The sequence below is a fragment of the Ixodes scapularis genome, unplaced genomic scaffold, assembly GCF_016920785.2.
Source record: "Ixodes scapularis isolate PalLabHiFi unplaced genomic scaffold, ASM1692078v2 PGA_scaffold0__279_contigs__length_252992795, whole genome shotgun sequence".
Taxonomy (NCBI): domain Eukaryota; kingdom Metazoa; phylum Arthropoda; class Arachnida; order Ixodida; family Ixodidae; genus Ixodes; species Ixodes scapularis.
Window position 1 is genome coordinate 225,587,564 of NW_024609835.1, and position 23,540 is coordinate 225,611,103.

Sequence of the window (23,540 nt, forward strand, 5' to 3'; positions counted from 1 at the left end):
CCTGAAGGAGGGCCGCCCCATGACCTTCAAGCCACTATTAGATTTTTGGAAGGAGAGAAAATGTCGGAACAACTTGAGGATCCAAAGCGTCGGGCTAGATTACCGGCATGCTAAATCGTTTGTGGTGATTTTCACGGCGAGGGGGGCAAGTGGAATCGGCCTCGCAAGCGGCGCTCCGCAGCTGATAAAAGGCCATCACAGCCTATGCGCGAGGGCTTTTTATGGATCGCGGCGCGGGCGACAAGGGTGAATAAATGACTACGTGTTATAGAACCAGTGCGTTGTGTCATTCTATAAGACGGGCATCAGTAAGAGGAATTCCTACATGAAGTATGAGTGGTCCAATCAGCACGTAGCTTCTACCGCATTGTCGATCAGCTTAACACGTCAGTGGTCGACAACACGGCATCTGATTTCTAGTTGGTTTTGTATTTTTACTATTGTAGGGGTGATATTACCTTGCTAGAACGCACGCGATAAAGACAAAAGCACCAGAAGGGGATCATGGTGGTGGGGCGTCACTTGAGAGACGTCTAACAATATTATTTTAGAGCTGGAACGTTCAGACTAACAAATACTACTACCCATTATTTGGTAACCCGATCATATTTAAAATGTTTTTTTTTTTTTATTTTATTTTCACTAGGGTGGGGTTCTCAAGCTTAAGTAATATTCTCAGAAGAGACACAGCGGCTTTAGGGAGTGAGGGTGATAGTAGCGTTGTAAACTTCCGTTGTAATGCTAATCAAAAGGGTTTGTTAGACCCATTGTTTCTGCCCTATTGTCTAGAAGAAGTATGTACATTACCGTCAGTCAGTGTCTTGGCATCAATGCCCCAATCGGCATTTAACCACTGTTCCGACATTTCCTCGAAAACCTCGAATATAAAATTGCCCTTTTTGGAAAACTTTGCATTTTGGCAACTAATTAAAAGAATGCCTTAGATTTCAGGGGGATCTGTACCCGAGAAGGTTATTACAACGCACCTTTAAGCGCGTGGAGCAAAAGCTCTCGCTGCAGAACCTAAGGATCATGCCTGTTTTGATATGAATGATCACACCGAAGAGTGGTCATGCATCAGTACTGCTCCAGGCTAACAGTGGTACTGGAATGGCTATTTTTTTTATTTACAGCTAGCCGAGATTTTAAATGCCCATTAGGGCTGATTAGCTTCCTGCTGTCTAAGCATACCCACAAAACTAGTACTTTAACTTGAGTTTCAGTAGTATACAAATGCGGTGTATTTTTCTCTGGAAATTTAATGTGTCAAGTTACAATTGTGATTCTTGTATTTGTCGGTTTGTCTGTGCCTGTTTTTGTTTGTTGGTTTGTCTGTGTCGCTCACGACAGTATGTGTTTGATATTATTAACTAATTTTGTGCAAACACTAAGTGAAATAATAGTGAATGAACAATTTTCAGTGCTGTGCAGGGCAGTTGTCTTTGTAGGACCTCGTTTTTCTCTAAATTACGAATTTTTAAACTCTTACATACCCTAACTCTTAACAGTTTTTTACAGACCTAAGTATGAAAGAAATGGGGTATCGTCTACTTTGAAAACCTGGAATTTTATTTTGAATTTTGGGAAATCATGTCCCATTGAAACGTTGAGGCGTGTGTTGTATGTAGGCTTGCCGGAAAAAAAGTAACGAAATATGTTACTCGTGACTTGCCAATAAAATGAACGTGTTGCCGTCCGCAAAACAAAAGGAACGCGCTGCAGTTACTGTTACGGATAACAAGTAACGCGTGTTATTTTTGCGTTACTTTTTTTTAATATGAATTAAAACGTTTTACTGTTTGAAGTCACCAGTATTCATAAGCGCACTAGATTTAGAAATATAATGTTCATGCAGGAGCTGAGCATAATTGCTTTATATTTTTACCGTTTCACGTAAATGCTATCGAAAAAAACGCAAAGTAAAACGCAAAACAAAAAAAAATGCACATTGCTTGGCGAATAAAAAAAAATTGAGTCTAACTTTGTTTTTAGAAGAAAGTCGTAACGAGTGACGTAACTCCCTTACCCGTTACTCCAAATGAGTAACTTTAAGTACACTACCCATTACTGTTTTGAACAAAATGTAACCACTAAGTTACGCTTTACCGAAAAAAAGCAACGCGTTGCCGGTAACATCGTTACTTGCAACGTGTTACCGCCAATACAGGTTGACGCTGACTCAACAGATATCGCAGTTTTAGAACCACCAAAAATATGGCTAGCTATGAGCCATTGTAACGTTTAATAAAATATATGAATCTTTCTCGCCATTTATTTTGCCTTTGAATTTACAGATCACAAGATCCAAATTTGATCTACTAAGGGCCAGTTGCACCAACGTCGCTTATCTTAACCCAAAGTGGCTCACTCTAAAAAAAAAAAAAAAAAGCGCGAGCGTCTACTTTCCCGCACAACACTAGGAGAGCCAATCATCGCAACTTGCGGAGGCATCTTAGCGAATCACGACGCCGAAACGTATGTTTAGACCAAAAAACGCAGTCTGAGTTGTGACATTAAGCAATGCAAGCGTGACGTTTTGCACTGCTTAATGTCACAACTCAGACTGCGTTTTTTGGTATAAACATATGTTTCGGCATCATTCGCTGAGCTGCCTCCCTAAGTTGCGATGATTGGCTCTCCGAGCGATGTGCGGGAAAGCGGGCGCACGTGCTTTTTTTAGAGTGCTCTTTCGTAAGTCGGCTTAGCGCCCTGAACCGAGCTCCGTTAAGCACGAGTGTAGGTTCCGGTTGCACCAACATTAACTCGGGTTTACAGACGCGCCCCTAGCTAAACACTGGATTTGCGTTGGCAATGTAGGAACAAACAGAGCAAACTAGGGAACGCTGAAAGGAGGGATGGATACAATTGACTGAAAGGAATCACGTGATGCAAACACACTCACTCCCGTGGTCTCCTTCGCCGGAGTCTGCTTTTCGCTGCATTTCTTCGGTGTGTGACGAATAAAGAGGTCTCAGAATTCAATCATTTTTTCGCTTAACTTTCACAAACAGGAGTCAAAGCTTTAAATAAACACGAATGCTCTTTACATCTGTGATGGTGTGTTTAATATCGGCTGATATCTGAATATTTTGACAGTGACAGTAGTTTTCGTGATCCCATTTTGAGATAAAGGAGCCATCGGGTGGCCCCAAATCTTACCGAACGCAAGAAGGACGGTTTACTCGCTATATCGCTGAAGACAAAACATCATCGAGAATAAGTAGGCAGGTAACTCGACTACGAAAATCAAGAGTCATGCCTCAGATCGATGAAGTTCAAAACAGTGACGAACTCGCCACGGCAGATGCGAAAATGCCCGGAAATCGTCGAATAGAAGGTGTCAAGAGATCAGATCGCGAGGTCCTGGCATCAACCATACTCGTTGCTATTCCAAAAGGGACAGAACTGCACTGTACCATCGTTGAACATCCGCTGCAGTCTCAAACGGACTTAAGTTTCACACTGTAGGGTTCAGAACAAAAAAGTTTAAATTTTATTAGATGTGTTTTTCCGCAGGCACAGACTACTTTTCATTATAATGCAATTAAATGCAAAGGTGCAAGCAAGCTGGACCAGAATGATGAAAATAACTCCTGGAGAAGGGGAACAAGAGGGACAAAGGACAAAGACAAATCTCCAAACACAGCTTGGTGACTGGTGCGCGACCGAAAAAATCCGCCTGGTCTGGGTATCGAACCCGCTCCACCTGTAATGAAGAGGCCTCGGGTTCGATACCCAGACCAGGCGGATTTTTTCTGTAGCGCAGCAGTCACCAAGCTGTGTTTTGGAGATTTGTCTTTGTCCTTTGTCCCTCTTGCTCCCCTACTCCAGGAATTATTTTCAACAGACTACTTGTCCTCTTTATAGAAGCCCCAGTACGCCAATGTCCTTTAGATGGCACCCACGGTGCGCGGTTTGAGCAGCCTTGAGATCCTTAAAACGATAACTCAAGTTTGAGTCGTTTGGGTAGCGCATAATCGAAAGAATTCAAAAAACAAATACACGAGACGTTTCCCTGTACCCTCTTTATGATCTTGACTGGATTTATTTCAAATTGAAAATTGCCGAGATGCTGAAGCTAGGCTGTTGAGGCACAAGAAACGAGCTAAAACATTCACATTAGGGAACATTTTGAGCTTTACTACTTTTAAGGTACATTTGAACTCACTGGACCCAATTGTCTCGCTCACTGAATCTCTTGGACTATGAACTTGAAACTTTCCACAATATGCTAAGTCAAAAGGTGGCTGAACTAGTCGGGGTAAAGTGCTTGTTGTTGCCCATTCTTATGCCTTTATAGATAAAGGATCCCCCTTTATTGGAAGGATCATGTTATGTTTTTTATCTTGATTTTTGTCTTTCTCACTATTCGTCTTTATATCTGAATAACCAACTCACTCGAGTTATCATTTCATAAAAACACATTTGTGGGCTTAAAGAAATATGTACCTGCCTAGTGCATATGTAAATAATTAAAGAGAATCGTTTGTTCCTAACAGTTACAGACGCTTATATCAACAATTATTGTAGAGACCTGGACCAGACAATCTCGGCTGGGCCGGATGGGCAAAGACCTGCGACAGTCTTTATTCATAACCTATATACAAAACGTAACAGTGAGGCGGCGCCCTCTATGATAGCGTGTTAGAATCAAGTTAGCATTGCTAAGAGAGACACCTGGCGGTAACAAACAACACTACATTCCCCCTCCAAAAGGATGCACTTCTCTCAACTGCACTAAAAAAAAATTACAAATTCAATCTCACAGACGGAATAACCCGTCACCCTGACCTTGAGTAGCGATGCTCCTGCTGCCAAAAGTCGCTTGATGTCGAACTTCTGTTTACCCGTGGGCTCGCACTCGTCGCTGCCACTCATTGCTGTGGTGGTTCAGTCGGCGTCTCTAAAGGCAGGGCTGGAAGACCAGCAACAGGCTCTTTGGGAACAGGAGGACCACCAACAGGCTCCCCAGGAACTGGAGACCCAGGAACTGGAGACCCAGGAGCGTGAGCACCGTAAGGTACACGATGTCGCCGGTTTCGCTGTTGCATGCCCCGTCGAGTTTCCACGACATAGGAACGTGGACGCTGGGCACCCCTGAGCACCCGTCACCCAGACTTCCTCTCCTGGCGAGAGGTCTCAATGCACCTGCACCCCTTGGCAACGGTTGAACTCCGCTGCCTGCTGCCGCCTCGCCTCACAGTCCCTCTCCTGGAAGGCCCCCAGGGCCGGCACGTCAGGACGCAGCTTCTCATTGTCCCTTGGCATACAAGAACGCAGACGCCGCCCTATCAGCAGCTGCGCCGGGCTCAAAGACTGAAAGGCCTGTGGTATACCGGTACGACAGCAGTGCCAAAAATACATCGTCACTCTTGCGAAAAAGATCCCTAATGGTTCTCACAGCGCGCTCCACCTCCCCGTTCGATTCGGGGTAGCCGGGGCTACTAGTGATATGCTAAAAACCACATTCTCTTGCAAAACTCGTGATGCCATGTGAAGAAAATTGGGGCCCGTTGTCGCTTTTTAGTACTTCCGGTATACCGAAGCGAGCCATGCTACTCTTGATCGCTGAAATCACAGACTGGCTTGATTTACATCGAAGCGTTACGACTTCTGGGTAACGAGAGTGGTAGTCCACCAGAAGGTAACCCTGCCCACCCAGATGAAACAGATTAGCTCCCATTTGTTTCCATGATAGGTCCACTGGAGGCATTGGCACCAGGGGCTCAGTTCGTTGCGTCCTGGTAGATGCGCACCGTTAGCAGGTTTGTACCATGGCCTCGATCTGCTGTCCGACATGGGGCCACTAAACCGAGTCTCGGGCCCACACCTTGCACCTGTTCACCACCTGGTGTCCTTCATGAATCAACTACAAGACTTCTGTTTGCAGAGCTACTGGGATCACTGGACGACCACCCCTGAGAAGCATCCCATCGCAGATGATTAGCTCAATACGGAACTTACAGTACTTCATGACATCGCTGGGAAGCTTGTTCCTCTGAGGCCAGCCGCGTTTCCAGAAATTCTCCAGTGTTACGCACTCGCCGTCTGCTGCATGGTGCCAACGGACATCTTCGGGACTGACCGGAGAACGTTTTTGAATGGAATGGACGACGTTCTGCACGTAGAGCTCCACGAAGCTCACTTCTACGGCTGATGTCAATGAGGCCCTGGACAGCCTGCCGGCTGTAGCCGGAAGCTTCCGGGGAACAAAAAAGGTCCCGTTCTGGTACCTCGTGAGCCTGATACTCAGCCGTTGGATCCTTGGAGGCATAACGTCCACGTCCATTTCTTCCAGTAGGGCTGTCAAAGGCTGGTGGTTTGTCTCCACGGTGAATTGTAGACCTCTGACATGCTCGTTGAAGCGGTGTACGGCCCAAACGACTGCCAAGGCTTCTTCCTTTGTTTGTCTATACCTCTGCTCGGTTGACGAAAGTGCACGGGATGCGAAAGCCACGGCTGGGCGTTCGCCCGTCGGCTGGCCCTGCCGAACCACTGCCACAAGTCCAAACGAGCTGGAATCTGCAGATATGATGGTTGGGTGCTGTGGGTGGTAGTTGGCCATGCAGACTTCTGAAGTAATCATGTCCTTCAGGCCCTGTATTGTCGCTTGTTGACTTGAACCCCAATGCCGAACACTCCGCTTGCTAAGTAGCTCGCGGATTGAAGCTGCAACGTCGGAGACATGTAGCAGGAAACCTCCCCATATGGTTGACCATGCCCAAGATCCTGCGCACCCCACCGACATCGACTGGCGGTTCCATATGCTGCACGTCTGCCACTTACTCCGAACCTGGTGCAATTCCAATTCCGCTCACGATAACGCAAAGAAAACCGACGCTCGTGACGCCAAACTTGCATTTGGCCTTGTTCCAAGTCAGGCCTGCACTGGCCAGACGATTTAAAACTTCCGCCAGTCGGCGATCGCGTTCCACTCTATCCCAGCCGAAGACGAGGAAATCGTCTATCATGTTGACGCCGTTTATACCCTTGAGGATGTATCTTATTTGGCGCTGGAAAACCTCTGGCGCCGACGTGACTGCCGGAAACAGTATCGCCCGAACGGAGTGGTACACGTTGTGAGTTCCTGGCTGTCTTCGGCCAACTTCACTTGATGTAAACTGGATTTAGAGTCCAGCTTCGAAATAACTTGAGCTTCACCAAGAAATCCCAAGACCTGGTCTACCGTCGGAAGGATATGACGCTCTCGACGCACCACCTTGTTCAGCCCCGTGAGGTTGACGCAGATGCGGTAGGCGCCTGACCGCTTGGACACAACGACCATTCTCGCGCACCACCGCGTAGGATTTGACACCCGCCGGATCTAGCCCTGGGCTTCCATTTTGTCCAACTTCGTCTTCATGACGTCGCGAAAGGGGATAGGAACTCTTCTGGTAACGTGAAGCGAGAAAGGGATCGGTATGAGCTGAAGGCAGATGAGTAACTCTTCGTTGAGCTCACCGAAGCCTTGGAACAGCCGCGTCAGCGAAGTATCATTCCTTCCGTGCTGGACGGCAGCCACCGGCTCGACGAACTTGACCACGCCGAGTGCCTGGATACCCAAAAACCCCAAGAGCGGAACGACCTGGGACGGGACCACGCACGGCTTCTGCTTGGTCTTCTTGTTCTTCCATTCGAGTGTGGCGACGAACGGCCCGAGAACATCCAAAGGCTGGCTCGCTGGACCGGTCAGCTGTCCGTCCGGCGGTTTGAGACGCGCCGGAATCCCCAAAAATGTGCTGGGGATGACCGTGGCTTCAGCCCCGCTGTCGATCTTAAAACTAAGTAGCATACCGTCGACTTTCACTTTGACGAACTTCGCCTGAGTGCTGCAGTCCGAACGGACGGCACCCAGCTCAATCGACGCTAGCGCCTTGCTGTGCCTCTCGAGCTTTGTGTGGAGCAACATACCGCCGCGAAGTGGCCGTTGTTGCGACATTTGCTGCAGATTGCCCGGCTTGCAGGGCATTCGGAGCGCGGATGGAAGGTACGTCCGGAAAGATCACACGGCGAGGAGCTCCTACTGCCGACGGCAACGTTGCGCGCTGATTTCAGTGGGCGGTTCTCCGTGACTCTCGCCGCGTCAATGCCTATCTCCTTCGCTTCGACAGATGCCGCCGAAATTCCGGTAGAATCACGAAATTTCGGCTCTCTCTCGGCATCTTCAGCCTGACGGACTTGAATCAGGGCCTCTTCGATTGTGAGTCTTGGATTACGACAAAGCCTGTGTAGGGATCGCTTGAGAATTTTGTCGTTTCCTGGAAACTGAGTGAATCGACCTTCAACCGTTCGGATCGGGGCACCCCGACGGCTCGCCCCTAGCATAGGGGGATGAGCGGCTTGAGCCCTTTTTAATCTTTGGCCCGGGAAGGAGACAGACATTCTTGCCTGTCGCCGCGAGGTAGTGGCATCCTCCCCGGCTTTGTCGTCACGGCGCGTTCCCAGTGACGGCTTGTCCAGTCGGGAGACTGCTACAATGAGGTTTTAGCGATGAGGGGCGCCGGTCTGGGTCCACTTGGACTCTATTACGCTTTACTCGCTAAGTTCGAAGGTCACGGCGCCAATTTGTTTTGATGCAGCGAAGTGGGGGGTGTTTTCCCCGTAAAGCGGTAAAGTATCGCCCCGATTGAAGAGTTCCCCTAGGAGTTTGGCATTGTTTCTCTTCTTAGAAAAGGGAAATAACGAGTTCGGTGGCCTTTCTGTGATTGGTGGAGGACCCGCTGGCACTGGGGCCAATAGAATTGTATAATCGTCCTGATTGGACAGGCCCTGTGTCAGCGGGGAGTTTTCTCGTCCGCGCTGGCGAGAAAACGTTGAGTTTGAACAAGCCCGTGCGCGGAGCAAGTTATCTCCCGCGGTCCGCCGGTCCGCGTAGCTTTGTCGCGAGCGACGAGCAGTTTCTTTGAGCCCCGCCGTGCGCGGTGGGCACTTTGCGCCGAGGCGCGGTTTTTTTGGTATTTCTACTGCCGTGAGCGGACAGTAGAGTTTGGCACCAAGTTTGCTGTTGACGTTTCAATATATTTGTTTTTATCAATCGTTGCTCTCGATTTTGAGCGTCTTTCTTCGAGGCTCCGCCACCACCAACAAGCACCGAAGCGACCATCCAGCGCGGCAGTCCACGATCACCCGGCCCTGACCTACGACTTCTAGGAAGGACCGGGACAAAACAACCTGGTGACCCTCATGGAGGGACACATTCTTTACTGCCTGTCTGACAATTTTACGCATGGAAGGCAGACCACAAAGCGGTCCCGTATCAAACGCTCCTCCACTTCTCGCGAAGGAAAGTTGCATTTTTTTACAAAGTTTTTTAGAACCGTGAAAAAAGATTCGGCCGGCTCACCGGCTTGTTGAACGCGCCGATGAAAGTGTGCACTCTCGTACAGTTCGTTGGCGGGATGGATGAAGTAGCCGTCGAACTTCTCGGCGATGTGGTTGAATTTGCTGAAGTCCGCCCCTTCCACTTGCAGCGAGTTTAGGATGTCGCGTGCCTTGGATACCATGCAATACAGCAGTGTCCGCACTGGAACCTCGTCACTGGCGGCTTAGGGACTTGATGGGCAGCAGTAGTCTTCGAATCGCTGTCTCCACTGCTTCCATGCTCCGGGGTTACCAAAGTGAAATTGCGGCGGCGGCCGTAGTCTTGGAACGCCGACTGTTAAAAGGTCCAGCCTTAGCCCCTGCAGGCTTACCTGTAGCTATGGTCTCCGAACTTCGCAGCGGCCGATGCCGTAGGAGGCAGCCTAGCGAACCACTCCTGACACCATATAGAGACCGCGACCAGACAATCTCAACTGGGCCGGATGGGCAAAGACCCGCGGCAGTTTTTATTCACGACCTATATTGCCGCGCGCGCAGCTGGCCAAGGAGGAAGCGCACGCGCGGCCTAAGGGTTATCGTGCCTGCCACCCACGCGAAAAGAGAGCGTTCGATCCCTGGGAGCGACGCATCTTTGGTTATTCCTGCAATCTAGTTTTCTGCTAAATTCGAGAATCCTGTTGTGTGGTCGAGGTCCGAATGTTCTACGCGTCGAACATTCTACGCTGATTGTTCCAGATGCTTACCCATGTGCACTCTCCGGCAATAAGAAAGACGCACTGGGTGCGCGTGGCAGAGGCGGTGGCTGAGGGGTTCACTGCGCGCGCTTTGGGCAATTCCATGTCGCTCGGAGGGGAGGCCTCACTCGGTGCTCAGCTGCGCCAGCCATGCCGAGACGTGCTTAACAGATTTTTATTTCGGTTTGGCGGGAGAGCGCCTCTTACGTGGCACGCCTGGGAGTATTGCAAAGGAGGCTCCAATGAAGTCTCGTTATCACGGGCGATTTTATAAATTTTTGCGTGCAAATTATCAAATCAATCACTGCGCAAAAACAAAGATTACAGTTATGCTGATGCCCTGTACTGCACAAATAAAATGTGTTGAAGAGTGCGTTTGTTCCTTAGTTTACTCAAAGAATGCCGCGGGTATCGCAGTTTGACCGACCACGAACCGAAATCAAAATTTAAGCACGTCTCGACGCGGCTCGCCAGCTGGCGCGGCTGAGCACCGAGTGAGGCCTCCCCTCCGAGCGACATGGAATTTCCCAAAGCGCGAGCAGCGCCCCCCTCAGCCACCACCTCTGCCACGCGCTCCGATTGGGTCTTTCATATCGCCGGAGAGTGTACATAAGGGGCTCCGCGTGGCAAACCGGGGTCAGTCTTGCCCAGCGTTTGACTTTGTTGTTGCGCCAACTTCGACGCCCGCGACGCTCTGTTATTATCTTTTCCACCCTTTCATTTTTGGCACAATTTCGCGACATTAAATGTTTATTTCTTCCTCTTTATTTATTCTTCTTTTGGTCACCACCGGTAACATTTTGGTGGAGGTGCGGGGTACTTCATTCTATGCCCGTTAATCTTAGCCCTCCAAGAAAATCCCGGCCAAGCGACGTGCAGAGCCCTGGAAGGCTACCCTTCGCCGAAGACGCCGGAGTCCGAAGAAGTCGTCGTAACAAATGTCAGTCCCCTGATTTGGGTCTGCTGCCGGACAAGCCCAGGCCGAAGAAGACGACGATGGCCAACCAGACGCAAGGCCCCGCCGCTCCTTTCGTCATCTACATGCCCGAAGCATAGCGGATGGCTGCCCCCTTCCGTGGTGAACTCTATGAAGACGTCGAAAACTGCATTGACCAGTGTGAACGCGTTGCCCGCCACAATGGCTGGACCGACGAGCAGCGCCTGCACAACGTCTATTCTTTCCTTGAGGGGACAGCCAAGCACTGGTACGAGAACCATGAGTCCTCTTTGATGTCGTGGGACATTTTCAAGACCGATCTGAAGGCTACATTCGTCAACCAGCACCGCCGAAAGAGAGCCGAGGACTTACTGCAAACCAGGACCCAGGGCCCCAACGAGAGCGTCACCCGCTTCGTAGAGGATGTTCTGCACCTGAGCGCCCGAGCCGGTCCTCGAGCTACAGAAGAGAAGAAGCTACGAATCCTCGTGGCCGGGGTGAGAGACAACATCTTCGGAGGCCTCGTCCGCGACCCGACGCCAACCGCCGACGCCTTCGTCACCGAGGCGACAAACATCGAGTGCGCCCTCCAAGCGCGCGCTTCCCACTACCAGCGGCATCCAAGCGTCACTGCGATCGCGCAGTTTAGCGGCGAAAACGCTCCTGGTACGGACATCCGCAAAATTATCCGCGAGGTCGTTCGGGAGGAACTGCGAAGGTTGCTGCCAACAACCAGCCGTCCGCCAACCCTCTCCATCGCCGAGGCTGTCCGAGAAGAAGTGCATCGGGCGCTCCAACCAGAGGTTCCCGTCACCACTGTGGCACCGGAACTGGAGGAACCGACGTTGAGCTACACTCCAATGGCCCGACGACCGCCGCAAGCTCCCCGCCAAGCCACCGCGCCACCGCGAACACACGCCCCAACGCCGCAGTACCCCCAACGACAGGAAGATCAGGCGCAAGTTCACCCAGACCGACCTGCGCCGAGGAAGAAAGACGCCTGGAGGACGGCCGACCGACGCCCGCTGTGTTACCACTGCCGGGAAGCTGACCATGTGTACCGCCGATGCCCATACCGACGGCTCGGGCTGCGCGGATTCCACTCAAACGACCAGCGCCCCGGTATGGTGAACGCCCTCGGGAGATCGACGATTACCAGCGACGACGTCAGTCCCCCGAGCCTGCGTCCCGCCGAGAGTTCCGGTCACCTTCGCCACGACGTCCACCTTCGCCGATGCACCGACCCCAACGTGAAAGCCTGTCGTTCCTCGCTCCACGCCGGGGAAACTAGGCGCTGCAACCCCTGGAGGTGGAGTTGCCGAAGACGACCGACGCCAAGATCCTCCACTGATGTCGGAGGGCCCCCACTCGAACGCTACCAGACACCGAAACGACGCTTCTGCAACGGTGTCCAACAACTTAAACTTCGCCATCGACGGCCACGACGCGTCAGCACTCGTAGACACCGGAGCACACTACTCAATCTTGAGTGGGAGGCTCTCCCGCCGATTTCGAAAAGTCACGACGCCGTGGGATGGACCTCAAATACGAACCGCCGGAGGGCACGTCATTACACCAGTCAGGAGATGCACTGCTCGCGTCGAGATCCACGGTGAGACGTGCCCTGTGAAGTTCGTCGTTCTGCAAGACTATTCGAGGGACGTTATCCTCGGAGTGGACTTTCTCTGGGAGTATGGCGCCGTCATCAACCTCGCGGCAAATCAGTTGACGCTGCGAAGGCCTGTCCTGCCGCCGGCACGGATCAACACGACGTCAACCGCTATTCGAGTTATCGCCGACCATGTGAACCTACCGCCGCGGTCGATAACCGACGCAGCTAGGCACGGTGAAGCTCTTCTGGAAGGCAGCGTCCAACTGCTCCTCGAAAAAGGAATTGATATCGCACGAGGCGTAACAGATATCCAAGAAGGACGTACAACTACTCTTGTGACCAACTTTCGAGAGGAGCCGCAGCACCTAACGAAGGGTACCACCGTGGGCCTCCTCGAGGAGCTTCAGGTGCCAGCCGTGGTCGCCGCAATCTCAGAGGAAACCTTGTCGCCACAGCAGAAGAGCACTACACCGCCGCCGCTCAACATCGACCCCCAGCTCCCAGCTCCGAAGCGCCGGCAACTGGTTGATCTCCTCGCCGAATACAGTGACTGTTTCGCAACGACATCAAAAGTTCGCCAAACACCAATGGCGAAACATCGCAATATTACCGACGACGTCGCACTCCCTGTCCACCAGTCGCCGTATCGAGTCTCCTTAAAGGAAAGGAAAGTGATTCAAGATCAACTCCAGGAGATGCTCGACGATGACATCATTCAACCCTCAAGAAGTCCATGGGCGTCCCCAGTCGTCCTTGTAAAGATGAAGGACGGAACAATGCGGTTCTGCGTGGACTATCGTCGACTGAACGCTGTGACGAAGAAGGACGTCTATCCGCTCTCCCGCATCGGCGATACGTTAGACCGACTGCGCCACTCCCGATATTTTTCGTCGATGGACCTGAAGAGTGGTTACTGGCAGATTGAAGTCGACGAACGTGACCGGGAGAAAACTGCCTTCGTCACTCCCGACAGACTGTACGAATTCAAAGTGATGCCGTTCGGACATTGTACAGCACCAGCCACCCTCCAGCGTGTCATGGACACCGTGCTGGCAGGTCTGAAATGGCAGAGCTGCCTCGTCTACCTAGGCGATGTTGTGGTATTCTCACGAGATTTCGACGAACACCTCAGACGACTTCGAGCCGTGCTTGAAGCCATCAAGACCGCCGGCCTGTCACTCAAGCCAACAAAGTGTCGGTTCGCCTATGGGGAACTAAAGTTCCTCGGCCACGTCGTGAACAACAAAGGTGTTCTACATGACCCCGAGAAGACCCGCGCCGTAGCTGCATTTACGCCACCGGCTGACAAGAAGGCCGTGAGAAGATTTTTCGGACCCTGTGCCTACTACAAGCGCTTTTTTCGAGACTTCGCCAAGCTGTCCGCAACGCTCACAAACCTCACGAAGGACGCCGTAAAGTTCCAGTGGGCAGAAGAACACCAGAGGTCATTCGACGAGCTCAAACGAAGACTCCAGACGCCCCCGATTCTTGGCGATTTCAACCAGTTTGCTGAAACCGAGATCCACACCAACGCCAGTAACGCCGGACTGGGTGCGGTCCTTGTCCAAATGGAGGACGGCGCACAGCGAGCCATCGCATACGCAAGTCGGACGGTGTCTAACGCGGAGAGGAACTATTCAACTACTGAAAATGAGTGCCTCGCTGTCGTCTGGGCAATAACAAAGTTTCCCCCATATTTGTATGGAAGTCCTTTTCGCGTGGTTACAGACCATCACTCGCTCTGCTGGCTGTTGAATCTGAAGGACCCCTCCGGACGCCTCGCCCAGTGGAGCCAACGACTGCATGAGTTCGACATGACCGTGGTGTACAAGTCCGGCCAGAGCACAATGACGCCGACTGCCTGTCAAGGGCCCCAGCCGAGGCCGCTCCTGCTTGCACCAAAGAGGACGACGATGAGTGTCTCCTCTGCGCTCTGGATGTCAGTGACATGGCAGCACTCCAACGAGACGACCCTGAGCTGCAAGCACTCGTCCAGCACCTAGAGGGACAAGGAAGTGCCGTTCCCCACAGTTTTGTACGAACACTGCCAACCTTCTCCATCCGACGAGGTGTTCTCTACAAGGAGAGTTTCAGCGACAACAACACGGCGTGGTTGTTGGTGGTCCCTTCCAGTCCTCGAGAAGAAATTTTTCAAGCCTGCCACGATGACCCGATGGCGAGACACCTTGGCTACAGAAGAACTTTTGCTAGGATACGCGAGAAATACTACTGGTCCAAGCTCGCGAAGAAAGTGCACCACTACACCCGATCTTGCCACGAGTGTCAACGGTGAAAAAAAAAAACACCGACGAGACCGGCAGAACTTCTTTAGCCTATTGCGCCGCCTTCTGCACCGTTCCAGCAAATCGGAATGGACTTACTTGGGCCATTCCCACCATCGACGCAAGGAAACCGATGGATAATCGTCGCAACCGATTATCTCACACGGTACGCCGAGACAAAAGCTGTTCTATCAGGAACGGCTGTTGAAGTCGCCAAGTTTTTAATCGAGTCCATTGTCCTCCGGCACGGCGCCCCCGAAGTCTTGACCTCAGACCGTGGATCCTCGTTCATGGCCCAGCTGACACAGGAAGTCATTCGTCTCGGCCACACCAGCCATCGTCGCACCACGGCGTACCACACGCAGACCAACGGGCTAACGGAAAGACTCAGCAGGACCATCGCCGACATGATCTCTATGTACGTCGACGCGGAGCATAAGACATGGGACGAGGTGTTGCCGTACGTCACATTTGCCTACAACACGGCCATGCAAGAGACCACCGGGGTGACACCCTTTCAGCTGGTGCATGGCAGGAAAGTAACGAAGATGCTCGACGCGATGCTACCCCACGAACCAGCTGACGATGGAAGCCCCGAAGTCCAAGTGGTTGCTCAACTAGCCAAAGAAGTTCGCCAGCTCGCCCGACTCCGAATTGAAGATCAACAACGTGTCGGCGCTACCCGGTACAACCTTCGTCTTTGGGACGTCCACTTCCAGCCCGGAGACCGGGTATGGGTCTGGACACCGATTCGCCGCCGTGGTCTCAACGAGAAACTGCTGAAACGGTATTTCGGACCCTGGAAGGTATTTTGTCGACTTGGAGATCTGAACTACGAGGTCATACCCGACGGAACAAGAACATCATCACGCCGCCCACCACGACTTGAAGTCGTCCACGTCGTGCGCCTGAAACCGTACTACGCTCGATAGGACTGTGGACTTCATGTGTTCAAAATGACTTTTTAGTTTACCGTTCTTTTTATTTGCTTTGTTTTGCTCTCCGTTGCAGCGGGACGATGCACTTTTAGAAGGGGGGAGTGATGCCGCGCGCGCAGCTGGCCAAGGAGGCAGCGCGCGCGTGGCTTAAGTTTTATCGTGCTTGCCTCCCACGCGAAAAGCCAGGGTTCAATCCCTGGGAGCGACGCATCTTTTGTTATTCCTGCAATCTAGTTTTCTGGTAAGTTCGAGGATCCTGTTGGGCGTGTTCGAGGTCCGAATGTTCTACGCGTCGAATATTCTACGCTGATTATTTCAGAAGCTTACGCATGTACAGTGCTAATCACACTTGTCCATAACACGCGAGCGTGCGGCTTTCTCCGGGGAGCGCTAGACTGGTGGCATTCGGCGAAACTAAGCTAGTCACGTGGCGCAACATGGAACGGCCCGCTCGAGGGGTGTCGTCCTGCCCACTCTATCAGCTGGCGGCGAACGCGGAAGGCTGCTCGCACGCTTTTTAGAAACATCATTGCTCGAACAATAAACAGACTAAAGCATGAAGGCGTGTCAACGATGTCGGGCACAAAAACGTCATCAAGATCAATATCGCTTATTAAGCTGACAGAGTAAGCAGGACACCCCTCGGGCGGGCCGTTCTATGTTGCGCCACGTGACCAGCTCAGTTTTTGCGGATGCCACCAGTCCAGCGCTCCCCGGATAAAGCCGCTCGCTCGCGCGTTATAGACAAGTGTGATTAGCACTGTACATAAGGGCTCCGCGTGGCGAACCGGAGTCAGTCTCGCCCCAGCGTTCGACTCTTCTCTTACGCCGACTTCGGCGCCCGCGACGATCTGTTATTATCTTTTGTACGCTTTCATTTTTGGCACAAGTTCGCCACATTAAACGTTTATTTCTTCCACTTTATTTATTGTTCTTTTTGTCAACACCCGTTACAATATACACAAAACGTAACAATGAGGCGGCGCCCTCTATGATAGTGTGTTAGAATCATGTTAGTATTGTTAAGAGAGACACCTGCCGGTAACAAACAGCAGTACAATTATGACTGCAAGCTTCTCTTGATGATTTGTTCTTTGGCACACTCTGACAGTGAGTTTTATAAACTACACAATTGAAATTCTACTTTTCAGGCTATTTTCCTGAAAACACTGAAGGTTTGGCTCTCAACATATTGCTTGGTCAAAGTAATAGTCAGCCAGTACATATAGACGATTGCAAGCTGGGCGACTGGCCGCCGCCATGTCTCTGCTCGAGCAGGCACGCCCGTGCGATTACGAGCTTGCCAAAGCTACGTTCACCCGCGCGTTGCACGCGCTTGCACGCATGGGGCACCACTTGTGGCGCCATGCTTGCAATTGTCTGTAAGCTAAAAAAACCACAGCACTTCTTTCAACACAGTTTTTGTAATAACAGCTATCGTTTAATAGCGTTATTACTTTATTTTTCCACGGCCCTGGGCAGCTGTTTTTAAGCTTTGTTCACTTGATTTTTTCGTGAGTAGCAAGCCTTGCACATAATGAAGCTGGTACAGCGTGACGTTTTGCATTGTTTAATGTCATATCTCCGATTGTGTTTCCTGGTCTAAGCATATGTTTTGAAATCGTCATTCCCTGATTGGTAATTAGCTCTCCGAGTGCTGTATGGGAAAGTAGACGCACGGATTTTTTTTTTAGAGTTGATGTTATACTCTGACGTTGAATACAGCGAACGTAGGGCAGCGCAGAACGTCGGCCTTTGATTGACAGGGGAACAGGGGATCGAAATCTGCGATCAATCAGTATTTGTGACCGCTGCGCTACGCCGCGTTTGCTACACTCGACGTCGGAACATATGAAGGTAGAGTGTGCTTTCGACAGCGCTTCGACCTCTTGAGTCATAGCCTCCTTTATACTCGCAATGCCTGGCAGTTCGACAACAGAGAAAGAGAGTGCCCGGAAGTGGCGTCCGAACTGGGGGGTGCAGGGGGGGGGGGGGGGCGAACGCCCCCCAGAGATTTTTTAGTAATGGCGGCTCGCGAGCTCGATATTTCGCAAATTTCTCAGAGTGCTATTTTTAAGATATTTCGCGGGCATGAATTTCTCGCATTACGGGTGGCATGATGATATTCATCATCATGGGATTAGTTATTCGAGGGCTCAATTATTTGCGGTTATTTTAAAACCAGAAATAAGCAGGAGCTTCTCCATTTCTGAAGCCGAATAAAGCAGTCAATACGCGCCTACGCTGCTCGAAGCGCATATGATTTCACAGTTCGAGGCTGCAGTAATCCCCGGGGCGTCGTGCCGTGCGGGTACCGCCGAGGAATTGGACAAAAGTGGCCGAGTGTATGACCCGCAGACCTACATGACTACGCCGCATGCTGGAACACCTCGGTTCCGAAGGAGTCAAAAACCAGGATGTCCTTTCACATAGGCCGCGGTCACAGAACTGAACATTTTAAAGCATACAATCGCATAAATACAAGACGGGCTGCTACGCCCTCTTTTGTCATGTCAGTCAATCATCATTCCGATCTTTTGACTATCTGCCAGATCGGTGGTGCCATCTCTGGCACAAATATAAAAGTCGAAAAACAACACGCATTCGTTGATTGTTTCTTGAAATCTCTAAGGTTTGCAAGCATGCCCCCTCCTCTTAAAAGAACGTCCTTGGACAAGTGGTTTCAGGACAATGCCGCGAAGAAAACACACTGGGAATTCTTCGACAACAGTGCCATGCGACACTGAGTGCAGTGTGGTGACAAGGACACGAGTACTGCACATTCACCGGGATCACGGGCAGAAGTGGAGGAATCCCAAGCCCCGCCATCGTCTCGAATAGGTTCTGTTGCGAGCATCATAACGAAGTTTCATCCAGCCAGCGACTATCGGTTTCCTGAAAACGTTCAAGGGAGAGCCTGTCTGCCTGAATGATTCGAGAAGTTCAGATGGCTTCACTATAACTGCGATAGTGACAGTGTGCTGTGCTATGAATGTGTGGCATGGTGAACTATGAAATGCGAAAACAGTGTTCGTGGTGCCGAGGTGACTTTCATTTCATCCGGCTTCAGAAACTGGAAGATGGCCACTGAGAAGTTTAGAACTCATGAAAAAAGTGAATGTCACAGCCGGTCCGTGGATAGCTTGTTGCAGAGACTGCAGAAAGCACCAGTGATCAAGCTTCTCGGTGAGCAGAGCCTGAAGGAGCAGAATGAGACGCGAAAGGCACTCCGTGTTGTCTTCAGTTCCATCAGATACCTTGCACGCTCAAGTCAGGCCCTGCGCGGACATTCGTATGAAGATGAAAACCTGCGGCTTCTACTTAACGAAAGATCTCAAGACGTCCCGGCCTTGGAGATGTGGATGAAAAGGCGGGACAAGTGGCTGAGCGCTGACGTTCAAAACGAAGTCACTGAAATCATGTCTCACGAGCTGCTGCGGGGAATCATACTGGAGGTAAAGCATTCAACCTTCTTCAGCATCATTGCCGACGGCACGACGGACGTCTCATGCTCTGAGCAGTTCTCGCTGTGCATCAGGTGCGTGGATCCAGACACTTTGCATCTAATGGAGATTTTAGTTGGCTTGTACAACCCGAGTGATACCACAGTGGCCACTCTTTTTGCTGTGATCAAAGACATGATCATGCGGTTGGGTCTAAACTTTCAGAACCTTCGTGGACAGTGCTTTGATGGTGCTGCAAATTTGTCACGAAGGTTAAACGGGGTACAGAAAAAAGTGACCGAAGTGCAGCAAAAAGCTGTGTACGTTCATTGCAGCAACCACGCCTTAGATCTTGTTCTGCAGGAGGTTTGACGAGGCTGCGAGCTGATTCGCGACGCGCTTGCAATCGTTAAGGACGTTTCTGGAATCATAATGGAGTCAGCGAAGCGAACGAAAGCATATAAGAATGTTGCGATATCTCCTGGCCATGAGAGCGAAGAAGGTACCATCGCCAGTGGAAAAGTATCCAAGCTGCTTCCCCTGTGCCCCAGCCGGTGGGTTGTTCGAGTAAAAGCGATGATGCGCTTCGTCGAGAACTACGAAAGGGTGCAACTAACCCTGACAGACATTTTGAATGACAAGGAGTATCCGCCAGACGACAAGAAGGCAGCAATACACGGTTTCTTGAAGAAAATGCAAAAGTTCAAGACCGTGTTTGGTCTCAACTGCGCCATCCCAATATTTGGACCATGCGAAGAACTTGCAACATCGCTGCAGAAGCCAGATACGTCTGTGGCAGGAGCGCTGAGGGCGACGGAGGTCCTGGAAGCACACTTGACAAGGCAAAGAAAGGAGAGTGGTTCCCAAGAAGTGTACGAACGTACAGACGGGGCAACAAAGAAGCATAAGCTAAAGGCCCCTTCAAACAAGACCACGCGATGCGGTCCTCCAAGAAGGTTCGAACACAGCAGCGAGCCCTGTCAACCAGCGTTTCTACACACTTAAAATTTTTACACCCTTATTCGTGTAAATGGCTCGTCCTCTGGCTAACGCCTTTATTCGTGTAAGGGTGTTAGCCGCCGGAGGTGGTGAAAATCGTGTTAACTGCTAACACCCTAAAAACAATATGGCGGCCAATATGCGACAGGCGATACGAGCCTGGCGAGCCGTACGCGGCTTCTCGCCGGAGCAAGAGCATACGGCTCGCACGCTCGTTTGGTGTCATCTGTAGGCGCAAAAAACTTTCCAAACATCTCTATGTCCAAGCGCCAACACCGCAAATAATACGAGTAAGGCCGAAACCGCTGGAGAATGAACAGCCAAGACTGTCGCCGAAGTCTCGCTCAGCCTGCTCGATGCCGGTCGCATTTTCATCGCATCAGAAGCGCTTATAAAGAAGGGATAGCTTTACAAAACACTGACAGGCTGGCTTTATTGAACAAAACGCCCACTTGCCGTGGACGACAAGTTGACAACGAATCGCTCCGACACCCTCTGTCGACAGCGGCTAGGAGGTATCGCACTCGCGCTCCGTGTGGCTCTCGATTAACTATTGCCTGTGCTCACCTCTGTTACGTGCGTTATCCACTCATGAACGCTTGTGCGTGAACAGCGGCATTCAGCACCTAGAACACGCGCTGGGGAAGCCGCCTAACCTCCTTTTGTTAATATCAGGCAGCATAACACGACGACACAGCTACCAGCGGAACCGAAAAACTCGGAGCGATCAACACGACGGATGGACTAATGGCATCCAGCCCTCTAATAGTTATAGACCACCAACCGGCACACTTTTCAAATTGGGCGGCGACAACCCCCATCTAGCGACGAAAAAAAAAAGTGATCAACATTTGAAAAAAGAAAACAGCAGATTTCTTGCTGCCCACCGCGCGGTTTCATTCACTTACGACATGGACATACACACAACACTGTACATACACAAGGGCATACAAGCACTGATCAATTGCACAATACACAACAAAGAGTACATACATCCTACTTATACAAACTAACAAGTGCCCCGAGCGGTATATATGCCCTCCTATTTCGCGCATCGGTTAGCCCGGTGACCACGCTGGTCTTAATCAAGATATGAAACGATTACGCCAATTTTATTTTTCAATAATATTTTTTCTGCATTTGTCTTAGGTAGGTACACATATCCCTTAATAACTTCTTACAGCATAATGTATTATAATGATACGCGCCTAACTTCTAGTAACTCAACGTGAGTGACGAGAAAAAAAAATCGTGTGAATTCTGTCTGGCAACCACACTCGCGGCGTGGTTGCTATGGCGACGCTGTCGGTACGCGCGCCGGCAGCCGTCCAGCTGGTTCGGCCGTTCGGCTACGGCCGAGTGCGCGAGTCCACGGTGAACGCCGCGAACGCAATCGAGAAAACAAAGCGTCGACTACTGAAGCTGTACGTAATCTAGTTTCCGCCCGTTCGCTGCCGAATTCTTCGTAGTCTTCTTCCGCCCGCTCGAAAGGGAGCAGCCTACCAGTCCGATTACCGCCGTGGCTTCAGTGGCTTCATCTTCGGAGGGAACTGTCAACTGAATTAGTTCCAAAACGCGGGTGCAACAGGCAGCGCAACGTGGCGCGGTCCACGCACAAAGTCGGTAAGCAAACAAAACACTCAATGCCGTTCCATTCTTTTTTTTTTTTTTTTTCTCTCTACGGGGGCGCGCGGTGTTTCTGGGTGGCTCAAGGTATGAAAAAGCAACCGGAAAAATCGGCGCCTGGGGGGCTATGTTCGACAAATGTTTCGTTTCTCCTAAAAAGAAACGGAAGTGACGCAAGGGACTATATCGCGTCTGATTGGCTAGAGGCTCAAATGACGAAAGAGGGAACTTTCGTCATTGGAGCCTCTAGCCAATCAGACGCGATATCATCCCTTACGTCACTTCTGTTTCTTTTTAGGAGAAACGAAACATTTGTCGAACATAGCCTCCCTGATCGACCATGGGGTGAAAATTTCAAGGCGTATCGTATGCAAACGACAGCGTTTGCCGGTGGAAGACTCGGTCGTCCGTGGCGAACACATTTTTAGTATTTTTAAGGATGTTCTAGCTGCAAAAGAAAGGAGCGCCTTAAAATTTCACAAGGTAAAATACACTGCTGAGGAAACGACGCCCCTTTGCGTGCAGGCGCCGATTTTTCCGGCAGAGTTTAGCGCGCTGTGAAATGCAGTGTGCATTTAGGGAGAGTTTTGGCATAATATAATGTTGCTCTTTGGAAATAAAAAAAAAAAGAAATGCTGGCATCATATGTTTACAGACTCTTAGTTATTTTTGGAATCTTAAGTACCCTTTTTGTGGCAGGTATTGGACGCCAGCACATTTTACGTAGGAACGAAGAGTGGAATCCGGCCAATTCCCTTCCACATTAACATCAAATGAGTGCTGTGAAAGCAAAGAAGAAAGTGAGGGTGAAACAGTTCCTGCAGTAGTAAGTGCCAGAAACAAGAAAAGTGCCCCGAAGTGGAAAATATACTCCCTTGAAAAGGATCCAAAAGAAATAGAAGTTATCAGGTATACCGCCGAGCGTCACAGACCTGGACACTCCATTTCAGTTTTTTAAATGCCCATGCCCTGATCAGCTGTTTACAGCAATATTTGAGGGGACCATCCTGTATTGAACTCAATGCCACCATGAACACCATTTTCGGGTTCTGGTCACACCTCCACGCAGGATGTCCTGCTTCAGATCAAGGAGGATATTTTTGACAGAATCTCCTGTACGACAATGCGGGCGGTCCTGGCCCTGGATATAAAGGGCGCCTTTGACAACGTCAGTCACACGCTGGTGTTCGAGAACTTGGCCTCAACTGGGTGCGGGCCCTGGATGTATGATTATGTGCGGGACTTCCTGAGCAACTGGATGGCCACCATCGGAATCGAGTCCATCCGCACAAGCACCATCCTGATACCGAGCAAGGGCAATCGGCAAGGCTCGGTCCTGTCACCCACCTTGTTACCTGGCGATGTGCAAGCCGCCTCCTCTACTGGAACGGATTCCCCGGATGAAGCATACACTCTATGCCACTCTATGTGGACGACCTGACGATTTGGGCTACGTCGGGATCGGACAGCGGGAGGCAAGACTTCCTCGAAGAAGTCATTGAGACGGTGCAGAACTACCTCGAGGCCGGCAACCTCCAGCGCGCCCCCGATAAGTCTCAGCTGTTGCTCCTCCGCGCGGGCAAGCCAATTCCCGAAGAAGAAGAAGGCGGACATCCGCCTCACGTTAAAGGATGGTACCCCCGTGCCG

At 50.9% G+C, this 23,540-nt stretch overlaps 1 pseudogene; it reads left to right on the top strand.

Moving 5' to 3' along the window:
- Nucleotides 1–17,361: 17,361 nt before the first annotated feature.
- On the top strand, nt 17,362–19,639 carry LOC121046060 (annotated as a pseudogene).
- The last annotated feature ends 3,901 nt before the right edge of the window (nt 19,640–23,540 follow it).